This window comes from Leucopleurus acutus (genome assembly GCF_964270905.1).
Source record: "Leucopleurus acutus genome assembly, chromosome: 8".
Taxonomy (NCBI): Eukaryota; Metazoa; Chordata; class Mammalia; order Artiodactyla; family Delphinidae; genus Leucopleurus; species Leucopleurus acutus.
Window position 1 is genome coordinate 101,090,615 of NC_139151.1, and position 26,127 is coordinate 101,116,741.

A 26,127-nucleotide genomic window follows, 5' to 3' on the forward strand; every position below is an offset into this window, starting at 1 on the left:
GGTTGGTTTTGGTAGTTTGTGTTTTTCAAGAAATTGGTCCAGTTAATCTTAGTCATCCAATGTATATATGTAGGTAGAGTGCATAATATTATTTTCTTATTGTTTTAATGTCTGGGGGATCTTTAGTGAAAGCCCTTTTTTCACTTCTGATATTGGTAATTCGAATCTTTTTCCCTTTTTTTAATTGACCTTTTCAGAAGAACAGCTTTGGCCCTATTGATTGCCTCTTCTGTTTTCGGTTTCCAGTTTTATAGATTTCCACTCTTATCTTTATTATTTCCTTCTTTCTGCTTGCTTTGGTTTATTTTGCTCTTTTTTTCTAATTTTGTCCGTTGGAAGCTCAGAATACTGATTTTAAACTTTTCTTCTTTTCTAGTACAAGCTTTTAATACAATAAATTTCTTCTCGGCACTTTAGCTATAACACACAAATTTTTATATTTTGGGTTTACATTTTGTTCATTTTAAAATATTTGCTAATGTCCATTGAGACTTCCTCTTTGACCAATGGATTATTTAGAAGTATGTCATTTAATTCCAAGTGTTGTAGATCATTCTGATATCTTTCCGTCATTGAGCTGTAGTTTAACTCACACTTTGTATAATTTCAATTATTTAAAAATTTTAAATATTTTCTTATGATCCAGAATATAAGCTTTAGTGAATGTTCTGTGGACCCTTGAAAAGAATGTGTACTCTGATGTTGAGTTGAGTGTTCAATAAATGTCAATTAGATCCAATTTGTTGATGGTGTTTTTCAGTTCTTCTATATTATTGCTGGTTTTCTGGTCTACAGGTCCTATCAGGTTTTCAGAGAGGAATGTGAAAGTCTTCAGCTACAATTGCATATTTATCTATTTCTCCTTTCAGTTCTGTCTGGTTTTGCTTCCTTTATTTTGAAGCTCTGTTGTTCAGTGCATATCAAAGTGTGTTTTAGATATGATACGGTTTCTCCAGGGAAGTGGAGACATTTTGTATATTAATCATGTAAAATAAAAAAAATACTGTGCAAAAAACTTTGGATTATTATGTTGTGCAGAAAAAAAATGACCATGCTAGTCCTGAAACAGCGATTCTTAGAAAAGGCTGCTTGCAAGGTTGGTCTTGGCTAGTATCTGGAAACTTAACTGGTAAACAATTCCCTATACTGACATAAAACATTCCTAACTATTAAGAGTGGCTCACTGTGCCTAAACAGTTTATATTAAAAATATAGTTTATGCTGAATACCCAGTTTCCTTCTGGGAATCTAGAATTTTGGTACATGCTAGGCAGAGGGTGCCTATATTACTTACCCTTTATAAAAGCCTGAATTTCTAGACTCAGAGAACTTCCCTGGTAGACAACACTGCACATGTCACAACTCATCAATGGAAGAATTAAGCACATCCCGTGTGAATGCACTGGAGAGAACTTTGGAAGTTTGCCTTTGGTTTTCTTCTGGACATCACCCCATGTGCCTTTTCCCTTTGCTGATTTCACTCTGTATCCATTACTGTAATAAATCTTAGCTGGAAGTATGACTATATGATAAGTCCTATGAGTCCTTCTAGTGAATCACTGAACCTGGGGTGGTCTTGGGGATCCCCAACACATATGTCTTCTTCTTAATGAATTGACTCTTTTGTCATTTTGCAAAGTCCCTAGTTATCCCTTTACTCTGAAGTCCACTTTGTCTGATATCAATATAGTCACTCCAGCTTTCTTCGATTAGTGTGTGTATGTTGTATCTTTTTGGCATCCTTTTACTTCTTTTTTTTTTAACTGGAGTATAATTGCTTTACAATGTTGTGTTAGTTTCTGCTGTTTGTGGATCAGCTATATGTATACGTATATCCCCTCCCTCTTGGACCTCCCTCCCACCCCACCCACCATCCCAGCCATCTAGATCATCACAGAGCACCGTTTTACTTTTAACCTATCTGTATCGTTATACTTGAACTGAGTTTTGTGTATATAGCACATAGTTGGGTTATGGTTTTAGTTTTTGTTTGTTGGTTGGTTGGTTTTTTTAATCCATTCTGACAATATCTTTCTTTTAATTGGTGTGTTTAGACCATTTACATTTAAAGTAGTCATTGATAGGTTTGGTTTTAGGTGTACCATTTTATTGTTTGTTTTCTGTTTGTTCCCACTGTTTTTTAGTTCTCTGTTTTTCCCTTTCCTGCCTTTTTTCTTTTTTTTTTGGATTATTTGAACAGTTTTAGCATCCAATTTCAATTAACATATTGTCTTTTTTTACTATATCTCTTTGCATAATTATTTTAGTGCTACCTCTAGGAATTATAATATACATACTTAATTTTTTTTTAATTGTATTAAGATATAATTGACATATAACATGATATTAGTTTCAGGTGTACAACATAATGATTCAATATATGTATATATTGTGAAATGTTCCCCACAATACGTCTAGTTAACACCCACCCCCATACATAGTTACAATTTGTTTCTTGTGATAAGAACTTATAAGAACTTATAAGATCTACTCTCTTGGGACTTCCCTGTTAGCGCAGTGTTTAAGAATCCACCCGCTAATGCAGGAGACACAGGTTCGAGCCCTGGTCCAGGAAGATCACACATGCCACGGAGCAAATAAGCCCGTGCGCCACAACTACTGAGCCTGCGCTCTAGAGCTTGCTGTCTCGTTTCATCCCTCCCCTATCCCAAAGGGTTACAAGTATTATCATCTCCCCTTAAGAAGTTGTCTCTTGAGCCTCAGGGAGATGGAGTAGCACCCAAGGACTCGGCTGACATATGGTGGAGTCAGGATTTGGAAGCAGGACTTGCAAGCTCGGAAGGCCCCGCCCTCTCCTTGGAGCCAGACTGACGCTGTGTGGATCTTTTGCAAACAAGCTCCTCTGGGGACATGTGAGAGGAGTTACCAAAAAGTGCAGCTCAATCAATGTACAACAAATTCCATCCTATAGAGAATAAAGTTTCGGAGTCTTTTACAATATGTCCAAAGAACTCAACGTGGAAAAGATCACAATTCAGTGTGCACACGTTCATGCTTCCAAACTCAGGGATGATATTTAGACAGAAAATCCTTCCCTGCTTGCGGGGGCCAGATGGATCATGTTCTCATCTCGTAGCCACTTTGAAAAATCTCAACCAGGTCTCCAGGTGTAGTGTCTGGCCTGCCTGCCCTAGAACAGCCAGAGGTACATGAACCTGAGCCCCACCGCCCAGAGAGTGGCTTCTCTGGGGGTAAGGGGGGATGCTTCAGCTTCATCAACTGGTGGGAAACTCGGAAGGTGCAAGCAGTTGTCGGGCCGGCACCCCCCGCCCCCCCCACCGAGACATGGGAAAGGAGGGAGGGTCCAGGGACTGTGCTGGCTGAGTACACGTTCATTTAGATGTGCCTCCACATGCACAGGGCTGTGTGGATGTGTTTCTGCACATGTGTACTCATGACTCGGTATGTACAGCATCTTTCCAACATGTCCAAGAGCCAGGCCCACCCAGGACAGCACTGAGCAGTCAGTCTCGAGTCCCTGCCCTTCCTGCACACTGACCCTCAAGCCCGGCACCCCCCGCTCATGGTGTTCAGGGTCACATTGAGCCCCCACTTAGATCCCCTCCTGGCCTCAGGATGCCCTTCTCTCAGAGCTGATGTCCTGAAGATGCAAGTTGAAGGGATCTTAATGTGACCCAACAGGCAATTCGGCCAGGGACCAGGACCTTGTGGGATCACACAGCTGTGTCTGCAATGGAGTGGACACCTGCCATGTGGCCCTCAAGGGCGATGACCTGCTCAAGGTCACTTGTGTGAAGAGTTCGAGCTGGGTCTTTCCTCTGCCCACATCTCTCACTAGGCACCCCATGGTCCTGACTCTCTTCCCTTCCTCACCCCATTCCTCACCGTCCATGTTCCACCCCAGGGCACCCCAGCTGCAAGAACTAATACTTTTTCTATTCCCTCTACATTCCTGATCTGGGGAATGACATTCCCCCTTCCAACCCCTCCTCCAGGTTTCCCAGTCCCAAAAGAGGACCATCCTAAGTCTTCCATCTCCCTAGCACATCCTTTCCCTCTTCCCCTCCTTCACCCCAACTCCTGCCACCTGCATCCAATCACGAAGTCCAGTCAATGCCAAACCTGGAAGTTTCTCCTGAATTCACTGCCTCGTCCATCTCCCATCCACTGACTTGGTCCAGGGCAGCCCCGTCCCTGCCTCTGTGACCCCCTCGGCCCCCTGACTGTGCCCCCCCTGCTCCCATCACTCCACATCCAGTGTCCCCAAGACTCTCTGTGACCTGCCTCCTAAGGACACATCTGCCCATGAATTTCCTCTGACGTCAGAGCACAGGGAAGGTCCTTTGGGCAGCTCACAGCACTTCCTGACCTGCCCTCCTCACCTCTCCTCGCCCTTCCTGCTCCACCCAGGGTGACTGGATGACTTGCCCTTTCCCTGACCCACTGTTTGTCGTTGCCTCTGCTCCTGTGCACATCCAGTTCTCTCTGACCTCACACCCTGCTCCATACCCCCCCTCCTCTTCTTCCCCATCAGACACCCCACATCTGAGAAGCTGCCCTGCAGGCCCCAGCCTGGTCAGCTGCCACCCTCTGGGTCCCCAGGCGCCCAGGACCTCCCCGTCTCCCCCATGGTTGTGTCGTGCTGTGATTCCCTGTTCCTGTCTGCACCCCTCTGGACTTGGAGCTCCATTCAGGCAGGATTCTGCGTGCTCGTCCCTCCCTCTCTGCATCTCCAGCATCCACTGAGGGGCTTGGCTTGGGAGAGAAGCAAAGCAATTGTGCAAGCAGGAGGGCTGGAGGCTCCGTGGGGCCAGGACTGCTACGCAGCTCCTCTGCGGTCTCATCCCAAGGCACCTTGTCAGCCAGGGCAGGGCCAGAGATGGTCTCCATCTGGAGGACATGTAGGGACTATTCACTCCATCCCTAAATGTCCCCAGATGTCTAAGACCATGGCCAGGGCACTGTCAATAGCAATGCTGAGCTGAAGTCTACACTTGGCCCCCATCTGGATGAAGAAACAGGGAATGGTCACTAGGGGTGGGGAAGTTCCCTTCTGGAACTAGGCCAGACAAGCTCCTTTTTTTAAGATTATGATACATGCCTTCCTGGAATTGTTCTGTTTCCTGGAATAAATGTATGAACGCAGCTTATCTTTTTCAGCTGCACACCCCTGAGCTGAATCCAACCCCGCCTAGAACTTCAATCACACAGAAAATCAACGCTCCTGGATATCGCACAGCTTAAACTAGAATGGTCTTGAACTGGGAGGAAAAGACTGTGAAAGGAAACGGGGGACAGAGGTGCTGTTTGGGGGCTGAGAAGGGTCTAAACCCTCACCAGCAGCAGAGGGAGGAAAGACAGGGATTAGTTCACCTCCCAGAGACCCAAGGTTTCCCCCACAGACTCAGTATCGAGGCTCTCTGTGAACTGGGCGTGAACAAGCTGGGCCCCAAGACCCAGACAGACACAGCTTCTAGAACAAGGACCAGATCCCCGCCTGTATCACTCACAGTGCCTCCCCCTCCCCATGTGCCAGACATGTAGTCTGTGGTCACAGAAAAGAGATATCCACTCTGCAAAGACCTCATGGTCCCCCAGGGAAAAGAGGCTCTTATGTAATAACAGAATCCTTATACAAGTTTGCAAAATAGCAGCTGACGCCCGCTCTTCCCAAGACCAGCAAAGGGAAGTGAGGGAGCCAATCCACTACGGATTTTCCCTTATCAATCAAGAGGACATAGCGTAGACATCATGGAGCCCAGGCTGTGTGTGCTCTCCTGCCCGGCCTTCTAGATGGATTCCAGCGCCTCACTCTTGGTTTCATCTGCACTGCTCAGTCTATGATTCACTGACCAAACTTTGATCAAAACTCCAAAGCCTGAGAAGGGGACCACAGTATGCAGTTGGCCCATCACACATGGAAGCAGGAAATTAAATTTATGTTCACATAAATACCTGGACACAATTGTTCATGGCAGCTTTGTTTGTAATCGCCCAAAACTAAAAACAACTAAAGTTATCCTACAACAAGTGAACTGTTAAACAAACAGTGATACATCCATATCAAGGAATATTACTCAGCAATAAAAAAGGAACAAACTGTTGATGCAGGCAACAACTTGGATGGATATCGAGGGCAATATGTTGAGTGAAAAAAAGCCAATCTCAAAACTTCACATGTGTGATTTTATTTATACAGCATTCTCAAGAAAGACAAAATTATAAAGGACAGATAAGCATTTTCCAGGGGTTAGCAATGGTAGGAGGGAGAGGAAGAGCTGTGATTATAAAGAGGTAGCTTGACGGAGAGCTTTGTTGTAACGGAACCGTCTGTCTTCTGGTGGTTATGGTGGTTACATGAATCTACATGTTACATGTGATTAAATGACATAAAACTGTACACACACTTATTCCGATGACAATTTCCTGGTTCTGTTATTGTACTATAGTTTTGTTCGATGTAACTATTGGGGGAAACTGGCTGAAGATAACAGGACTTCTCTGTATTATCTTTGCAACTTCCTGTGAACCTCTGAACTATTTTCAAAAGGGTTTGTAGCCACTGGACAGCAACAAAGATCCTTGATAGAAGGGACGTGATGGAGGCAAGGCTCACATGCGCCCAGACTTATGCTTGAGGGTATTTCCCAAACCTTGGTGCAGGTAAACAAGGTCAGACGTAGACTGACAGGAAGCAGATCCGAGTTCAGGGATTTTCTAAGACCACTGGGATTCAAGGAGTAGGGTACCAGAGAACAGGGAGCTGCAGAGAAAGAGGCCCCCAAAACTGCATAAAAATGTCCCTTGGAAGAGTGAATGTGAACGTAAACTATAGATTTCAGGTGATAATGATGTGTCAATGTGGGTTCATCGATTATAACGATAATATAATACCTAGAGCAACCACCAAAAAAAATCTACAAAAACACTGTAGATAATAGAATTCTAAAAATGTTCAGGTAAGACATACAAAGGCAAGAAAAGTGAAGCAGAAGAACAAATACAGAAGGAACAGAGAAAGTGTTCAAAACAGTGTAATGGCAGACCCATGCCCCTAACATATCAACAATTACATAAAATACAAATGGCTTAATAAATCAATTAAAAGAGAGATCGAGGGCTTCCCTGGGGGCGCAGTGGTTGAGAGTCCGCCTGCCGATGCAGCGGACGCGGGTTCGTGCCCCGGTCCGGGAAGATCCCACATGCCGCGGAGCGGCTGGGCCCGTGAGCCATGGCCGCTGAGCCTGCGCGTCCGGAGCCTGTGCTCCGCTACGGGAGAGGCCACAGCAGTGAGAGGCCCGCGTACCGCAAAAAAAAAAAAAAAGAGAGAGAGAGAGATCGATAGAATGGATTTTTAAAAAAGCATGTTGTCTACAAGAAACTCACTTCAAGTATTGATATAATGATATGTGTAGGTCAAACGTAAACAGAGAGAAAAATACACACACACAAACATTACTCAGAAGAGATCAGGGAGACCATAATAATATCAGAAAAAGTAGACTTCAGAGCAAAGAAAATGACCAGGGACAGAGAGGAACATTTTATAATAATACAGGGGTCAATCCACCAAGAATATTTACCAATCGCAAACATGAATGTACCAAACAACAGAGCTTCAAATACATGAGGTGAAAACTGATTGAGGTGAAAGAGGAAATATATTTCTTATAGTGCAAGAGTGCTGGCAATGAAGTCTCCTACGTGTTATTTATCAGAATACATTTTTCTTTCACTTTTGCTCTTGAAAAATATTTTAGCTAGATATGTACTCTGATTTCTCATTTTATTTTTCATCACTCTACAGATGTTTAATTGTCTTCTGGCTTATTCTGTTTCTGGTGATAAACTGTTCTACTGTGTTTTGTTTTGTTTTGTTTTTTTGCGGTACGCGGGCCTCTCACTGTTGTGGCCTCTCCCGTTGCGGAGCACAGGCTCCGGACGCGCAGGCTCAGCGGCCATGGCTCACGGGCCCAGCCGCTCCGCGGCATGTGGGATCCTCCCGGACCGGGGCACGAACCCGTGTCCCCTGCATCGGCAGGCGGACTCTCAATCACTGCGCCACCAGGGAAGCCCTGTTCTACTGTTATTAATGTGTCTTTTTCTCTAGCTGATTCTAAGGCTTTTCTCTTTAACGTGTTGCTTTTCGACAATTTGGTTGTGCTGTTGACTTTGTGTGATTTTCTTTGTTTTTGTCCTGCTTGGGACTTGTTGAACTTTGCAAACTTTGAATTTACAGTTTTCCTCAGATTTGTAAAATGATTGGGTCTTTGGTGGCCTTGGTGAGCTGCTGAACTGAATGTGAGTCACCTGCCTCTGTCTTTTTGTTACGGAGACACTGACTATCCAGGCTGTCAAAACCCCCTTTAGTTAAGTGCTGCTTCTTGCAGCCCAATGTGTCCTCCAGGGGCAAGGAACTCCTGGATCCACGTGCTCCAAGGCCCCCACCTCCTGAAGCCTTGCCCTGTGGAGCGCAGCACCCCATTTGGCCTCCCCCATGGCTTCTGACCTAATATTTCCTGGAGCTTTTATGATGGCCTAGGTAAGTGCACTCGGGGTTGGCACCTCTGTGCCTCTAAAGGCCCCCCTTCCTGGAGTAGGAATAGTTGTCCAGGTTTTTGTTGAAAGAGACCTTGGTTTTCTCAAGCAGGAGCAGATCATAAGGTCTCCCTCCTGCTCTGACTGCTTTTAGGTGGCTTTGAAGCCCCGGTGATTCCATGTTTTGATGTAGGTAACTATTGACCTTTCCAATTAAAGCAAATCTTTAGTCTCCCTTAAAAGAAAAGTTTAGTGTTTAAAGCTTTTTAACAGTGTCAGAAGGAAAGTGAAAGCAAAATTCTTAACTTTAACATAAAACTGGGTTCAGGAACAGCTGAAGCCCAGACACAGCCCTGGCTTCCAGATGGCCTCGGTAAGTGCCCTGAAAGTTCCCATCACTGACTCCGTGGTGAGAGGGCAGCTCCGCTCATATTAAGGCCTCAGTCTGGCTGCCAGAGCCTGTCTTGAGAAGGCTTTCATGCGAAAATACATTTGGTGTTTGAAAGTCCCTTTTCCTGTAGGACCGTGAGGTCTTTGGGCAGAGAGAGCCTCCTCTCTGCGTCCAGCTCAGTGAGGGGCAGGGACCTCCGCGGGGAGGAGCGGCGGGTGCTGTGGGCGACGTGTCGGGGGGTGAGGGGGGTACCCTGGGACTTGGGGAGTGAGCGCATCCCACCTATTCTGCCTCAGCCGCTGGCTGGAGTTTGGGGCCTCCTCCATCCCCCAAGGCATTTGTCCCGCCCTGGAAAGCGCATTTGCATTTCAGTATTCTGACGCTGAAATCTCCCCTCCCTAGTAGCCCAATGTTTCTGAATGAGAGAAGTTTCAGTGGGCGGCAGGCTCCTTTTGCGGTGTGCAGCTGGGAAGGAACAAGCTCGATTCCTGCCATTACTGAAAATCAACCAGTTCCGGGGAGAGGTGTCTCGGATTTCACAGGAAGGGGGAAGGGGGCAGCATCTAGCCTTGCTCTGTGCCTGCGTCCTGCTCCATTTCCTTTCCAAGTAGAGACACAGCTGAAGTCTTGCCTTTCCACTGGCTGCTGTTGTCAGTGCCCTGGCCATGGTCTTAGACATCTGCGGACATCTAGGGATGAGTCCTTACATGTTCTCCGATGAGGACCGTCTCTGGCCCGGCCCTGGCTGACGGGGCGCCTTGGGGTGAGAGAGTCTGCAGAGGAACCGGGCAGGAGTCTTGGCCCCTTCAGCCTCCTGCCTGCACAATTGCTTTGTCCCTGTTCCAAGCCAGGCCCCTCGCTGGATGCTGGAGATGCGGGGCGGGAGGGACGAGCACGTAGGATCCTGCCTGAGATCTAGTCCTCACTCCTCTGGGACTACCAGATGGAATGACACTATCTTTCTATGCCCAAATTGCCCATGGCTCAGCTGCCCCTGGGTTGAATGCTGAAAATTAGCCACCTCAATTGTTAGGTCAGTGAAACTACTCTGTATGATACGGTAACGGCACATACATGTCATTACACACGTCCAAATCCGTAGAACGTACACCACCAAGAGTGACCCGTAAGGTAAACTACGGACTCCGGGTGTTTATGGTGTGTCTATGTAGATTCATCAGTTGTAACTGTAAGGTCGGATCTTAACAAACGGCATCGCGAAACAGAGGAAAGCTTCAAGTGAGCTTTATTAGGGAGCGCTCCCGGGCGAGGTGCTCGGGTCCGAGAGAAAGGGGCCAGAGAAGTCGCTCCCGGGCGAGGGTATCTGGGAGGGCGCAGGGTATTCCTTACTTGGTGGTCTTTTCGGGTATCGTGGCAATATCTGGTGCCGGTTGCATCAGTCTTGGGACCGTTAGTCCCGCCCCTCGAAAGGCGGGAAGTCTGGTCCGGGTGGAAAGTCTCCAGGTCAGTTTCTGGAACTGGGTGGTCCGGAAAATTTCGGTCTGATGCAACCTCTGAGTCTGATTGCGTTCCGCTGCCTCGGGCCAGTTGGCCTTACAGTAACCAAATGGACCATTCTGGCCTGGCCTGCTGATGACGGGGGAGGCTCTGCATGCTGTGGGCATGGACAGGGGATGAACGGAAATCTCTGTACTTTCTTCTCAGTTTTGCTGTGAATCTAAACTGCGCTTACAAAATAAAGTTGTTTGGGTTTTTTTTTTGGTTTTTTAAAATTAGCTGCCTCAGGCTCTTCCTCTGCTAATTCCCGGCATGTGCTGGGTGTGATCTCAGAAGGGCCCGATCCCCATGTGCTCCTGCTTCCCCAGTGGCCTCTGCCACCAGGGACCCTCCTGGATGGCCACTCTATCTGGCCGTCCTCCATGGTGTCACCACAGCCACTACCCCTCTGGCTTGAGGATTAGGGACATCACCCTCCGCTGGGCTCTACCTTCCCAAGCCTGCAAAAGCTGGTGGGTCCCTTGAACCCCCAGTGCAGTGGAGACCAGGCTGGAACAATTCCCAAGACTCCTCTGGAAGCTCAGGGCTATAAGAAGTTTGAAGAACAAGGAGAGTCACTTACAATTGCTGCTTATCAAGTGGGGCCCTGCTCAGATCCCCAGGCTGAAATGTCAGCCTCCATTTGGGGGTTCCAGAAAGGTACGTGCCTACCTTGTTTCAGGGCTCCCTTTGGCTCAGCGGGCCCAGCTGCTCTATGCAGAGCCCAGGCCCAATAACCAGACGAAGCAGAGAGAGGAGGAGGCCTTCTCATTTCTTACAGTCTAAGGCTCCCCTCCCCAGACCTCATTTCCGGTCCAGGACCTATGGCTCCAGAGTCATGGACAGTGTGTGCTTGGTCTGCATGACCAGGTCACATTCCCATTAAGAGTCTCAAGTGTCCATGTATCTGCCCTTCGTGGGGATTCTCACAGTTACAACTGAACATTGATCCATGCGGTTATTTTACTAATATCCCACTCCCCGCTACATCTACAGGGGTCCCAAGAGCTGGGACCGTCTAAGCTTGTTACCATCAGACCACAGCATCAGTCACAATGTCTGGCCTACTAGGTGCTCAATAAACAGTTGTTTCCCTTATTAATAAATTTACTAACCAATACATTAAAAACACAACTATTCTCTGCAACTGTGAGAAAAATTTTGATATGAAAATTTTAAAAATTGAAACCATCGTTATACAGGTTACCATCCACCAGATGTGTGTTGCTGTGAAGCTTAAAAATATGCTGGACTGGTTCCAGGGCGCTGCCCTCTGGACTGACTTCTATGAACTGGATTCCGCTAAAATGTGAAAAGTATATATGTACATATAAGTAATAAAAAGCATGCCTTACTTTTTCATAATAAACTCGTAAAATGGCTGAGCTACCTCTGGACAATCCTTGGTCTCAGCAAAACTTGTTTTTAGGACTATAACTCGCTTTCAAGAGCGTGCATATATTTCCACAGCCTGATTTTTACGTCAAGAAAAGTTTAAGAACATGGTGATTGGTGCTGGAGAAATAGGAACCTTGGGGCCTGCATGGTATGACTAGGGTTGCCCTTCTGACGTCATTCTGTCACTTTTGTAAGACAGCATGTCCGTCCCCACTCTGGGGACTGTGGGACAGCTGGCAGGTCACAGGGAAGTCCTCGATGCTGCCCCTCCTGCCTCGTGGATGTCTGGGTGTTTCCCTCTGTGTGCGTCCACCAGAGTGTTCTTTTTTTTTTTTTTTTTCCATGGAAAGGCATTTGATTTTAAATATAGCAGCGTATACATGTCAATCCCAAACTCCCAATCTATCCCTCCCCCCGACCCTTCCCCCCTGGTAACCATAAGTTTGTTCTCTAAGTCGGAGAATCATCAGAACATTCCGAAGGTTGTTGAGATCTGAGTCAACAGGGACATCGGAGGAGCATGGGAACTCTCAGGGCTGTCAGCTGACTGGATGTACCACAGAGCCATCCTCCAGGGTGAGACCCTATGCTCCCTGGGCTTGGAGGATGGGTACTTGGGGGAGTCACTTGCCAGGGTGACAGGAGTGCTGAGGCCATCTGGAGATCCATGGCAGTCTCGCCTGCTGCAGGGAAAGGACCATCGTCCTCACGGCCAGGTCACGTGGAGAGCTGCCAAGGTCATCACCAGACACAGCCATCTGTTTCCCTGCAGGTTTTGGGGGAAGGCCCCCAACCCTGGGGCCTGAATTTGCCATACTGAATTCAGTTTCCAGCATTTTGTCCCATTCGAGGTGCTGTCCCAAACAACATTGGCATTCAATCTCTTTTAAAGCATTTTAGTAAAAATTGGTCCTGCCATGGCTTTCAGCTCTCTGGGAGGGCATGGAAGAAATGGAGCTTGGGATGGGTAAGTCTTGGTGTGAGTGTGTTTGTGTGACAGGGCATGTGTAGGTGGGATCCTGGGTTGTGGGCTGGTGCCGGGGGTGGCCGCGGTGGATGGGCTCTTTGGAATAACTGGTCAGAGTGGGAATGGGGGAAGCAGGAGGAGGTCAGGAGAGGGACGCTGAAGTGGGACGTGGGGGACTCGCAAACGAAGGCCAAGGGGGTCAGCTTTCCTGGGAGCTTTGGGAAACCATGGGAGGCAGAGGGCTCTGTGCCCAACCTCAGGGCAGATGTTGCCACCATCAGACTGCTCTCTCCACACCCTTCCTCTTGGCTTTGCTCTCTGGGCAACTCTAGCCAGCCTCTTTCTTTGAGATTTTCCAGAAGAGAGTCATGCTCGGTCCTATACACATTCTCCTGCTGCTTGAAAAACAAAAGGGACGGAAGCTAGGGTCTCCCAAGAATTCCCCAGGTTCCGCGAGCTCTCTAAGCAGGAAACCACACCCTGGGGCAGTAGGCTGGCGCCGTGTCTGAAAGAGGTGGCTGCTCTTACCTATCTTTAACTCTAATCAAGAGATGTTTTTCAAATTAGCAAACTGAATGCTGGAACTGGTTTTTCCTTGGAAAAATTAAGGACTTAATAATCAGGATAACAGGGGCTAGACAAGATCTCTCATTGGTGAAACGAGCGCTATTCAGGAGATGTACGCTGGCTAAAATATGTTAGAGCCACTCTCCACCCTGGCAGGTGCAGAGCGTGAGAGAGGAAACTGTTTCTCTAGGGGTTCCATCTGGAGCTTGATCCCCAGCATGCCTGTGCCGGGCTCTGGATTGGATTCTGGTTGCCTGATGCTATCTGGGCACCCGAACCCTGCCTTGAGTGAGCCTGTCATGCAATGTGTGGTCACAGCCCCTGAAAGGACGAGGGCTGTGTCTTCATTCTGCCTTCAGAACAGGCTGGGCGGACGGCTCAGTGCTTCTTTGGTGAACACATGCTTAATAAATGCCTAGGTGTGTGACGGAATGTGGTCTGAGATTTGCTTTCATCATAACCTGAGGGGGAGGCTTGGGAGAGTATCTAACATGAGCTCATGTGAACGTTCCAGTGGTTTCCGCTATTGACCAAACAGAAGCCCAAGAGCTGAGCTGATAGCTCAGCTGGATTTGCTCAGAGAGCCGGTTCTGCACCCACCCTGGGCCCCTCACAGGTGCTGGAGCTCTTCCTCTTCAACTTGTGGGCCCTCAGTGCAGACAGGACATCTGGCCCGGTGAGGGGTGGAGGTGGAGGGGGCAGAACCCTCTTCTCTCTCCCTACTCCTGATGGCTTCTAAAGAAACAGGCATTTGAGACATGAAAAAAATAAATGAAAAGTTTGGATTCAAAGATTTTATTTTCCAAATAGTAGTGGTAGACTGAAGAATCAGATCTTATGAGAGACGTGAGCTCCAGTCTCTAATGCCAGTCAATGAATGTCCTCTGGGACAAGACCCAGGACCTCAGCAGCTTTCCAGGGGCCAAAACTTGGTGCTGGCCCCGCCCCCTCCCCTGGGTGCCCTGAACCAATCACTCTTGTCTCACCCACAAATCCCTCCGAGTGAAACTGCCTCTCCTGTCAGGTTTGAACTATGTGACCACGCTGCCTCCCGCAGAGCTGATTGGCCTAGTGGGATCACCTGACCCAAGGACAGCCAATAGGTAGGCGGAGCTAGGATGCAACGAGCTGAACCAATCAGATTCTCTCTCGTGAACTTGCACTGGGAGCCGCAGGCAGCTTGAGAGACGGAAGTGAGAGGATGCAGGAAGAGTAGCCACTAGAGGGCATGTGCAATCAGACCTTGGGGGAAGATGGCTAACCCAAGTGGTGAGGAAGCAGGAGCGGGGGCGTGAAAGTAACAAGGCACATGAAAGATGTGGAGAGCAGAGGGAGGTCATGACGCTAATGGTTCCTGGAATCCAGAGGAACAGGGAGTTGCTGGAGGAACTGGGAGTCAGCAGTCACTGGTGGCTGAGTCATGTTTGTGGTTGAGAATCTTCAACACAATTCCAGCTGCTGAGGTCCCGGGCTCTGGCAGGCGGATGGTTCTGGTTCTTATCCATCACAGGTGTGTCTCCCCTGCCCCTCGTGTACCCTCACACCATAAAAAGAACACAGCCCTCCAAAAGGAAACCTGACAATAGCAGTGAACAGCCCAGACGCACCTCAGTGTAGCTGGGAAGGAGCCTGTATTAGTCAGCTCTGGTGCCATAACAACACACCACAGACTGGGTGGCTTAAACAACAGACATTTATTTCTCACAGTGCTGGAAGCTGGGAAGTTGAAGATCAAGGTGCTCCCAGATTCAGTTCCTGTGAAAACCCTCTTCGTGGCTAGCAGATGGCTGCCTTCTCACTGTGTCCTCACAAGGAGGAGAGGGAAAGAGAGAGCTCTGGTCTCTCTTCTTCTTATAAGGGTACTAATCCCATCATGGGGGCGTCCAACCTCATGACTTCATCTAAATGTAATTACCTGCCAAAGCCCATCTCCAAATCCCATCACATTGGAGGCTGGAGCTTCAACATGTATTTTGGGGGGACACATTCAGTCCATAACAGCGCTGAACTGTGTCTTTAATAGAATTCACGCTAGTCTGCATTTCCCAAAATAACTCTTCCTGTGCTTTTATTTAGCTCCATTAAGATAAGCCTAAGGACTTCTCCGGAGGTCCAGTGGTTAAGACTTCGAGCTTCCACAGCACGGGGCACAGGTTCCATTCATGGTTGGGAAACTAAGATGCCGGATGCCTCACGGTGCCGCAAAAAAAAAAAAATTTTTTTTTTAAAGCCTAAAGGATGATGAAATAGTGAAATTAATAAAGCAAACTCCATGCCTGCTGGCTAAGTAAGATTCCTCTATACTAAATGGCTGCTGTCAGGACAATTCCTTGAACTTAACTGCTTTTCCTGCTTGCTTCAGGCTGGCAGGATCCCAACGAGCTGGCGGCCAGACACCTACTGTCACGCCTACAGTCATGACCACAGGAGTGACCTGCAGCAGAGGAGAAGGGGAGGTCACACCATCAGAGTCTGACCACGGATATGTACGCCAAGAACCTTCAGTTCCGGAAAGACCCATCTGGCCCTTGTCCTCTCCAGGGCAACCACAGAGGAAACAAATATTGGCAGAGAAGGGAAACTCAATAGCCCTGTGGGTACGACACATCCACAGCGGGTGGGTGCCCAGGTGATGTAGGTCAGGCCTGACCGACTGGGAGCCTGGAAGCCAGTGTAGAGTGCGGGAAAGCACCCCTGCGACCTCTCACTACCCAGAGCTCGAGGGCAGGGGGCTCGCCTGGACTGTTCTCTGTCCCAGGTGCTCAGCCACCGCCAGGCACACAGTAGGCTCGTGATTTATCTGCTGAACAGATGTCTTGACTCTGAGTAGCACTGAGGCTCTGCGTTTATGAGATAAGATTACCTGGCTTGTATGCTGTCGGGGAGGGAGAGATGCCTGCCCCCCTCTATCCCTCTTGAATTCTTGTGACTGAACTAATAATACAATTGACTCAAGACAGACTCCTGGAGAGAAAGAAAGAAATCGTAATGCGTGCTCACGGAGGCCTCGTGGAAATGGGACCGAAGAAGTGGCCAAAGCAGGCCGCTTTTATACTTCTTTAGACAAAGGAACAATAAATTTGTGAGAAATTGACAGGACAAAAAACAGGTTTTGCAAACTATGGCACGTGGGTCAAATCGAGCCCACCACTTGTTTTTGTAAAAAACACTTCATTGGAACACAGCCTTGTTCACTCCACTACATATTGTCCATGGCTGCTCTGGGGGCTACAAAGCTACAATGGAAGAGACAGAGACCATCTGGGCCACAAAGCCTGAAATATTGACTGTGTGGCCCTTTACAGGAAGAGTTTGCCTGACCCTGACATGACCCTGACCCTGACATGACCCTGACCCTGACATGACCCAGGTTTTTTCCTCCACCTGGTTCACACTGCTTGTTCCTTCTGTCTATAGTCCTATCACCCCTGTTTCCCAGTAAGCCCCAGCTCATTTTCCAGTTTCCGATTAATCAAAAGAATTAAATCAGACTCAGCTCAGGTGTCAAGGTGTCCTGTGAAGCCTTCCTTGATCAGGGCCTTTGGAGCAGAACCTACGTGGGTTCCAATCCCACCTCTGCACCATGGCTGTCATGGTCTAGAGACTCAGCACCTAATTGTTGAATGAGTGTGGACAAGCTGCTTCAGTGCTGTGAGCCTCTGATTCTCCATCTGTAAAGTGAGGATAGTAAAACTTGCCTCTGGGGCTGTGGGAAGGGCCCATCTCAGGGCCTGGTGGCCAAGGAGGGCTCGCCAACTGGACCGAGCAGCATGGCCATGCTCACGCCCTCGGCCGCGCCCCCTAACCGCACTAGGTCTGCAGAGCCCGTCTCCCCACCCCCATCCCCTTCGACTGTGACATCAAAGGCAGGGGTTCTGTCTCTGCTACTTAGGCTTGTTTATGCCTCTGTCTCCACCCCAGCCCAGGATGCCCAGCCACTGTCTGCTGAGGTTCCGGGGGGCTCATTCTCTGTGTGGCCTCAAGCAAGTCCCTCCTCTTCTCACCTGCTTTTATCATGTATAAATTGAAGGGATTGGGCCTGGTGTTGTCCACGTTCTCCCGGCTCTAAACTCTCTGCTTTGCATCTAAAGGGGACCCTGGCCTCCTGCCTCACCCAGGCTTCCGGGAAGCTGGAACGAGAAGGCCGGGTGATGGCTCCTGGAACTCTCAGGGAGGGGCCGATGGACCTGCTGGAAGCAGCACGGCTCACAGGAAGCCTGCGGTGTAATGCCAATCTCTGAACAGCCGGTTCATCTAATGACCAGCTTCTAAATTCACTTGTGTGTGTGCGTTTAAACTTTAGCTCACCGGTTTGATTTTCTTTGCAAAAGGGCATTTTTTAAAGTCTTTGCCCCAGCTTGCTCCAGCTGTAGGAGCAGGGATGGGGGCAGAGAGACCCTCTTCTGACTCAAAACCAAGAGAGGCAGCACCAAGCTTTGCCGGGTCTGCAGATCATAACGAGAAGGGGCGGGTGGAGGAAACAAGACCAACATAGGCATGAAAATATGTCTCCAAGAATGTATTCTTTTTCATGAGAAAAACACATTTGCTCCTCCATCTCCGCTCCCGGGAATCCTCCAACCCCGAGTCTCTCCTTCTGGGTTCATTTTCCCTTTTCTGCCCCTCAGCTCTGAGATGAGCTTCTTCCTTTCCTGGGTGACCTCTCCTACGTTGCTGTGAAGAGAGAACGTAGGAGAGGGTGACCTCTCCTACGTTGCTGTGAAGTACTTGGACAACAGCTGGGCAATTTCTTATGATAAACATTCACCTCCCATATGACCCCACAATCCTACTCTTAGTTGTTCACCCGAAAGAAATTAAACTCTATGTTCATGCATACAAAACAAACCTGTATGGGAACATCTATAGTGGCTGTAATCATTATTGTCAAAAATCAAAAACCACGCAAACGTCCTTCAGGTGGTGAATGAACAAAGGGTGGGACGTCCAACCAACGGGATACCACTCAGCAGTGAAAAGGAGCAAAGCCCTGTCACTACTATATTTTGCTACAATATAAATGAACCTCAAACGCATTCTGCTAAGTTAAAGAAACCAGACACACGGCTTCCCTGGTGGCGCAGTGGTTGAGAGTCCACCAGCCAATGCAGTGGACACGCGTTCGTGCCCCGGTCCTGGAAGATCCCACATGCCGCGGAGCGGCTGGGCCCGTGAGCCATGGCCGCTGAGCCTGTGCATCCGGAGCCTGTGCTCCGCAACGGGAGAGGCCACAACAGTGAGAGGCCCACGTACCGCAAAAAAAAAAAAAAAAAAAAAAAAAACCAGACACAAAAGGCAACCTTCTGTATGATTCTGTTTATGTGACATTCTGGAAAAGGCAAAACTATAGGGACAGAAAAAAGATCACAGGAGCTGGGGGTTAGGGGTTGGTTGACAACAAAGGGACGTAGGGGAACTTTAGGGGTGAGGGAACTCTCCTATATCTGTATCGTGGTGATGGTTACACGACTATATGTGTTTGCCAAAAGTCAAAGAACTGTATACTAAAAAGGGTAAATTTTACTGTTTGTAAATTGTTCCTCAATAGGCCTAATTTTTAAAAATGGATTTGAAAATAAACCTACATATTTACACATATGCCTACATGTGTATACACACCTGCTGTACAGCTGTTTTAATGGTTACATAACGTGCCGTTAAATGCAGGTGTCCAGCTCCCTGCTATTGAGTGGTTTCCCGGGTGGGGCATCTTCGTTAATGCTGTGATGCCCCTGAAGGAAAGGGGGCTGGTCCAGCACCTGGCCCAGCGCTGCACCAGCGCCTCCCCTGACCCTCCTTCAATCCATCCTTCCACGACCCGGGAGGTAGGGATTCTTACCTGCTCTGCAGAGGGTGCAGCTGAACTAGCGAGGGGGAGTCACCTGTGCAAGTGGCACAGTCAGTGAGCAGCAGACCCAGGATTCCAAACTGGTTCTGTCTAGTTGGGAGTCCCACGCGCCTTCCCTTACGCTGTGCAGCCAGTTGTAAACTATTTGAAGGAGACAACTGTTCCTCACTCTTGTTTGTCCCTCCAGAGCAGCTAATACGTAGGAGATTGGACCCATGAAGGGGTGCTTCCCAGGTACAGCGGGTTGCCTGGAACTGAACCCCACTCTCTGATGGAATGAAGGTCAACGGTCTCTCCACAAACTCACTGCTAACGAGGACGAGCCGTTGGTACACCCTGCAGGGGAGAGCACGATGCGTTCAGGAAGTGGCGGTTGAGTGCCCGTTGTGCCAGGCACTGAAGTGAGAGCACGCACACGATCGTACAGCTGTTCCCGCTCTCCACCTCAGCCCTGGTGCTAAAACAGAGCACCTGTCCTCACCTGAGGGAGCCAGATGGACCACACAGCCACATCCCAAAGGGAAGGCCCAGGGCTCACAACCAAAAGCAGAAATCTCCCACCGGTCTCCAAGTCTCAGTCTCGGCTTGGCCTGAGACAGGCAGAGGTGAGCCCTCGCAGGGAACATTCTAGAAGCTGACCCTCAAGGAGCCCCAGTCCAGCCTGCAGGCTCCCTGTGTTCATCACCTGTAGGAAACAGGGGGCAGGGAGCTCTCCTCGCGCCGGGGAGAAGCCCCTTTCTTTCCTGAGACGGCTGGGCTGGAAAGGAGCTCTTCAGAGGACAAAGAAGAGAAGGACGGGGGTCCAGGAGGCGGTGTGGGTGGGCGTGCAGCATGGGAGTGGGTGAGAGTGGTGTACACAAGCTGGGTGTGAGTGCATTGTATGCACAGAGCATGTGTGTGTCAGCGAGTGAATCTCTGACTCCCAGGAGGTCTAAAATGTCTCCTAAAGGGCCACCCGCCTCGTACCCAGGCCCGTGTGTCTCTCGTGAGGGATGGAGCTCCGAATGGCACAGCTCAACGTGCCAGACGCAGTGCTCAACACTTGACCCACTTTATCCATCACTCCTTGGAGTAAGAACTGTCACTGCCCCACTTGACAGATGAGCAGACTGAGTCCCAGGGAGGTAAGGTAACTTGCCAAAGATCCTTACCTAGTGAGTAGAAGAGCAAGACTGAAACCTAGATCTGAACGTTTCCAACATTATGCCCTTAATGTTCCCAGAACATCCCAGGCAGTCCTGGGGCAGCTCAAGTCTGGGCTCCAGGCCAAGATCCGGGCTGGGGATCACAGTGCGGTTAGAGTTGGCAGTGGGGCAGTGCCCTCCTGGAGTTTACAAGAGCAGGAGGTAGGTGGCCCTGGTCACACTCAGAATGCGAGATACGCCCTTTGACACAGGAGTTCTATTTCAGGAACACTCTGAGGCCAGCCAGCACCCCACCTCCCCATGACTCAGCTGAGCCAGCTGCACCCAAGCAGGGGGCTGAGCTGCCGTGGGGGGGCAGAGAGGAGACATGGTTGAGAGCAAAGCCTTTGACTACAGAACTCAAGACTCAACTTGGCCCAAGATGGGACAATTTGAACATCAAAAAGAATAACTACACATAGATGGAAAAAATCCAGTAATTGAAATCTGTGTGCTCATCATGATATTTTTAAAACATCTGTCACCTTTAGAGGATGCAAAAGACTCACCACGTCATTTGAAAAACTGGTAAACAAAGGAAAAGCATTTCCTAAATGACCTATACTCAGGGAACCAAATGAAAAACTACAAGAAAATGCAAAGTCACAAAACAGCACTGAAAAGGGAGCTGTACCTATGTGTGCAAATGAGCAGAAAAATTATCTAGAAGGACACACACCAGGATGTGTAAAGGAGGATGGAGCATGGAAAGAGACTTTAGCCTTAATGCCAGCAGTTTCAATTTGGGTTGGGTTGGGTTGTTCCTGTTGTTAACAAGGAAAATGTATTCACATATTTCTTGTGGAATCAAAGAAATTGATTGTTTTTAAGGTAGGGCTTTGGAGTCAGACTCCCCTAAGTTCAGATCCCCGCTGCACCTCTTGGGAAGGTCCCTTTACCGGAGCATCAGTGCCCTCAGTGCACACTTGGGGGTAATTATTCCTGCTTCACAGGGGCGTTGCACAGATTCGAGAAAAGCCCTTCTCGTGCTGCAGGCTGCAGCGAGCACTCAGGAAGTGTGGCTAGTTTTGAGCCACAAGGAAGGAGGAGCATGTGGGTGGAAGGAGGATGAAGGGATGCAGGGAAAAGCAAAGGACTGGCAATGTTTGGAGATGAGACGGGGACGAGGACGTCTCTGGCGGCCCCCACGTGGGCCCACCACTGTGAACCATTTCCCTGGTCGCACCGACGAGGACAGTGGGACGGAGGAGGTGGGCCTGGGCACTGGGCAGAGGCTGCCCTCCCAAGCCCACCACTCCTGCCCCCTCAGGACGGCCCAGAGGAGCACTCCTCACCCCCCCGGCCCCGCAGGCCTCAGCTTGTGCCCGTGCCCCTCTGTGCCAGAGCTGCAGACCAACAAGGAAACCCCCCAGAATCACCACCAACAGAGCTACTGTCAAATAAAAGCTTATGTAAGTTTGGGCTTCCCTGGTGGCGCACTAGTTGAGAGTCCGCCTGTCGATGCAGGGGACACGGGTTCGTGCCCCGGTCCGGGAAGATCCCACATGCCGCGGAGCGGCTGGGCCCGTGAGCCATGGCCGTTGAGCCTGCGCGTCCGGAGCCTGTGCTCCGCAGCGGGAGAGGCCACAACAGGGAGAGGCCCGCGTACCACAAAACAAAAAAAACAAAACAAAAAATTTATAAAAGGATATAAAATGAAAGATTAGCCTCTATACTCCCCACCGCCATCCCCTAGCCACCCAGGTCCCCTACCTAGAGGAAACCTTATAAATTTCTTTCTTTTTTTAATAAATTTATTTATTTTATTTATTTATATTTGGCTGCGTTGGGTCTTCGTTGCTGCGCACGGGCTTTCTTTAGTTGCGGCGAGTGGGGCTACTCTTCACTGCGGTGCATGGGCTTCTCATTGCAGTGGCTTCTCTTGTTGTGGAGCACGGGCTCTAGGCGCATGGGCTTCAGTAGTTGTGGCTCGCGGGCTCTAGAGAGCAGGCTCAGTAGTTGTGGCGCACGGGCTTAGCTGCTCCACGGCATGTGGGATCTTCCCAGACCGGGGCACAAACCCACGTCCCCTGCATCGGCAGGCGTACTCTCAACCACGGCGCCACCACGGAAGCCCCACATATGCTTTTTAATGAGTTTTCTTAAATCTTATATCTATATAAAAGAACAGTCATAAGTGTAAGACGTAAGAAATAACAATAAAATATCCATGCACCAACACCCAGTTGAAGAAATAGAAAATCACCAATATCTTAAATAAGCCCCATGACACAAAAAAAGTCTGTACACAAATGTTCACAGCAGCATTATTCATAATTGCCAAAAGGTGGACGCATACTGATGAATGGATAAAAAACATGGGTAGGGACTTCCCTGGTGGTCCAGTGGTTAAGACTCCGTGCTCCCAATGCAGGGGGCCCAGGTTCGATCCCTGGTCAGGGAACTAGATCCTGCATGCCACAACTAAGAGCCCGCAGGCTGCAACTAAAAAGGTCTCGCACGCGGCAACGGAGATCCCACGTGCCGCAACTAAGACCCAGTGCAGCCAAATAAATAAATAAATGGTTTTTTTTAATGGGTATATCCATACAATGGAACATCACTTGGCCATAAAGAAGAAGGAAGTAATAATTCATGCTACAACAGGGAGGAAATTTAAAAGCATGCTGGTGAAAGAAACAGGTCACAAATGCTACATATTTTAAGATTCTATTTATATGTAATGCCCAGAATGGATAAGTATAGAGAGACAAAAAGTAGATTTATGATTGTTTAAGACTAGAGGCCCAGGAAGTGCTCGGAGGCGATAGCTCAAGGGTATGGAGCTTCGTTTTGAAGTGGTGAAAGTGTCCTAAAGCTGATTGTGGCGATTGTTTCACAGCTCCGTGAACATACCAAAACCCACCGAATTATAGGCTTTAAATGCGTGAAGTGGATGGTATGTGAATTCTATTTTAATAAAGCTGTTATAAAAAAATTAACCCAATTTCTCTCCCTCCTAGTACTGTTGTAGCCACTCTCCTGAATTTTGTGCCTATTAATGTCTTGCTTTTCAAAAGTTTTTACAAATAAAAAGGTATCCCTAAAAAAAAAAAAAAAAAAAGGTATCCCTTAACAACATTATTTTAATTTGGTAAAAACAGAATCAAACATCATACATTCTACAACTTGATTATATTTGTTCACGATTAGGTTCCATGCTGACGGATTGTAGCCATTGTTCATTCACGTTCACAGTATTCCCTTTGTAGAATGTAGCGCAGCTAATCATCCTGTCTCGGGTCAACAGACATCGGGGGTGTTCACTGCTGCTGACAAAACTGCCACGAGCGTCCTCACGCAAGCCTCCTGGAGCACCGGGCGGCTCTCCTCTAAGCAGAGGCTTTCAGATCTTTTTGACCAAGACTCGCGGTGAGAAATACACTTCACCATGCATCAGGATATTGATGTATACAAGTAAAAGTCTTACCAAAAAATTTGCCAAGAAACAAGATGAAATTCACTCTGACAAATCTTATTCTCTATCACTGTGTTTCACTGAATGATTTTTAAAATATTGACTGTGACCCACTAAATAGAAGTTATCCCTCACTAAAGGAGCACAGACCAGAGTTACTGGGTTGTAGGGTATGACCTTCAGCTTTATTAGAAAAAGAATGGAAAATTAAGCTTCCACCAGCAGAATACCAGAGATATAACTGCTCAATATTTAAATATTTGTCAGCATGGTAGCTGTAGACTAGGATCTTTTAATTCACATTTCTATAAGTACTTATGAAGTGCCCCATTTTGTCATGTGTTTATTGGACATTTGTATTCTCTCCTCTGTGGAAAGCCTGTTAATACATTTGTCCATCTTTCTGTTGGGTTGTCTTTTCCTTATTATTACTATTTTTTAATAGATTTATTTATTTATTTTTGGCTGCGTTTCGTTGCTGCCCGTGGGCTTTCTCTAGCTGCGGCGAACAGGGGCTGCTCTTCGTTGCGGTGCGCGGGCTTATTGCGGTGGCCTCTCGTTGCAGAGCACGGGCTCTAGGCACGCGGGCTTCAGTAGTTGTGGCACACGGGCTCAGCAGCTGTGGCTCGTGGGCTCTAGAGAGCAGGCTCAGTAGTTGTGGCACACGGGCTTCGTTGCTCCGCGGCATGTGGGATCTTCCCGGACCAGGGCTCGAACCCGTGTCCCCTGCATTGGCAGGCAGATTCTTTTTTTTCTTTTTTTCTTTTTTTTTTGCAGTATGTGGGCCTCTCACTGTTGTGGCCTCTCCCGTTGCGGAGCACAGGCTCCAGATGCGCAGGCTCAGCGGCCATGGCTCACGGGCCCAGCCGCTCCGCGGCATGTGAGATCTTCCCGGACCGGGGCACAAACCCGTGTCCCCTGCATCGGCAGGCAGACGCTCAACCACTGCGCCACCAGGGAAGCCCAGAACCTGAACTTTTGAACTGGGTGAAACCACAAATATTCCAAGGACTCTGCAAAAACACTTGCAACTTGTCATAGCAACGGGTTGTTACCTCACTCTAGTGATGGCCTTAGCAATCCTGTTCAACCAAGACTAGCCTCTGCACCCAGCTCCAATTAAAACTCTTTGCAATGCAAACCTTCCTTCTTTGCCTTTAAAAACCCATGACTTTAACTCCCTGGTAGGACACTGTTTAGGTCGCTATCGAAACCTGTGTGCCCTGCATTGCAGTTCTTCGATCCCAAATAACTGCTTTCTGCCTGAATATGGTCTCCTAGTTTTACTTAGGTTGACAGAGCATCAGCCCATCCGCTGAAGGACTGAATAGCACAAAGAAGGTGGAGGAAGGACAATCTCTCTCCTTGAGCTGAGAGGTCCATCGTTTCCTGCTCTCAGATATCAGAGTTCCTGGTTCTCCGACCTTTAGACTCCAGGACTTACGCCAGCGCCCTACCCTCCATGTGGTCAGGCCTTCACTGGGACTTAGACCTTTGGCTCCCTTGGTTCTCCGGCCTTCGGACTTGGACTGAATTACATCACGAGCTTTCTGTTCTGTGTTTGCAGATAGCAGATGGTGGGATTTCTCAGCCTCCATAACCATGTGTACCATTTCCTTTAATAAATCTCCTCTTGCATCTATCTACCTACCTATCTATCTATCTATCTATCTATCTATCTATCTATCTATATCCTATTGGTCCTGTCTGGAGAGCTGCAACTTATATATTTCCTTTCACATTTAAGTCTGAAATCCTCCCCAAACTGACTTTTTCTGTACAGCGCAAAGTCCATATGATTATGCAGTTTTTTGAGTACCGTTTATTGGTTGAGGATCAGCAAACTATGGCCCACAGGTCAGATCCAGCCCTTTCCCTGTTTTCATACAGCCCAGTAGCTAAGACCGGGTTTTGCATTTTTAGATGGTTGAAAAAAATCAGAAGTTAATATTTCATGACCCATGAAAAGTACATGAAATTTAAATCTCAGTGTACATAGATAAAGTTATGTTTTTATTCTTTTACAAATACAGTTTTATTAGATACACACCCACGTATTACAGTACATAGACGTGAATTGACTATGGCGGCTTTCCTGCTACAACAGCAAAGTTGAGTAGTTGCATCGCTTTGAGGCCTACCAATACTTACTCCCTGGCCCTTCACAAAAACTGTTTGACAACCCTAAATAGTTCATCCTTCCCCACTGATCTGCAGTGTCACCTTTGTTGTAAATTAAGGTTTCGTATATTTGTGGGGTCTGTTTTAGAGGTTCTACTCCATTCCATTAGTCAGCCTAACTATCCCTGCACCAAAAACGCACTTTTTTGATCACAA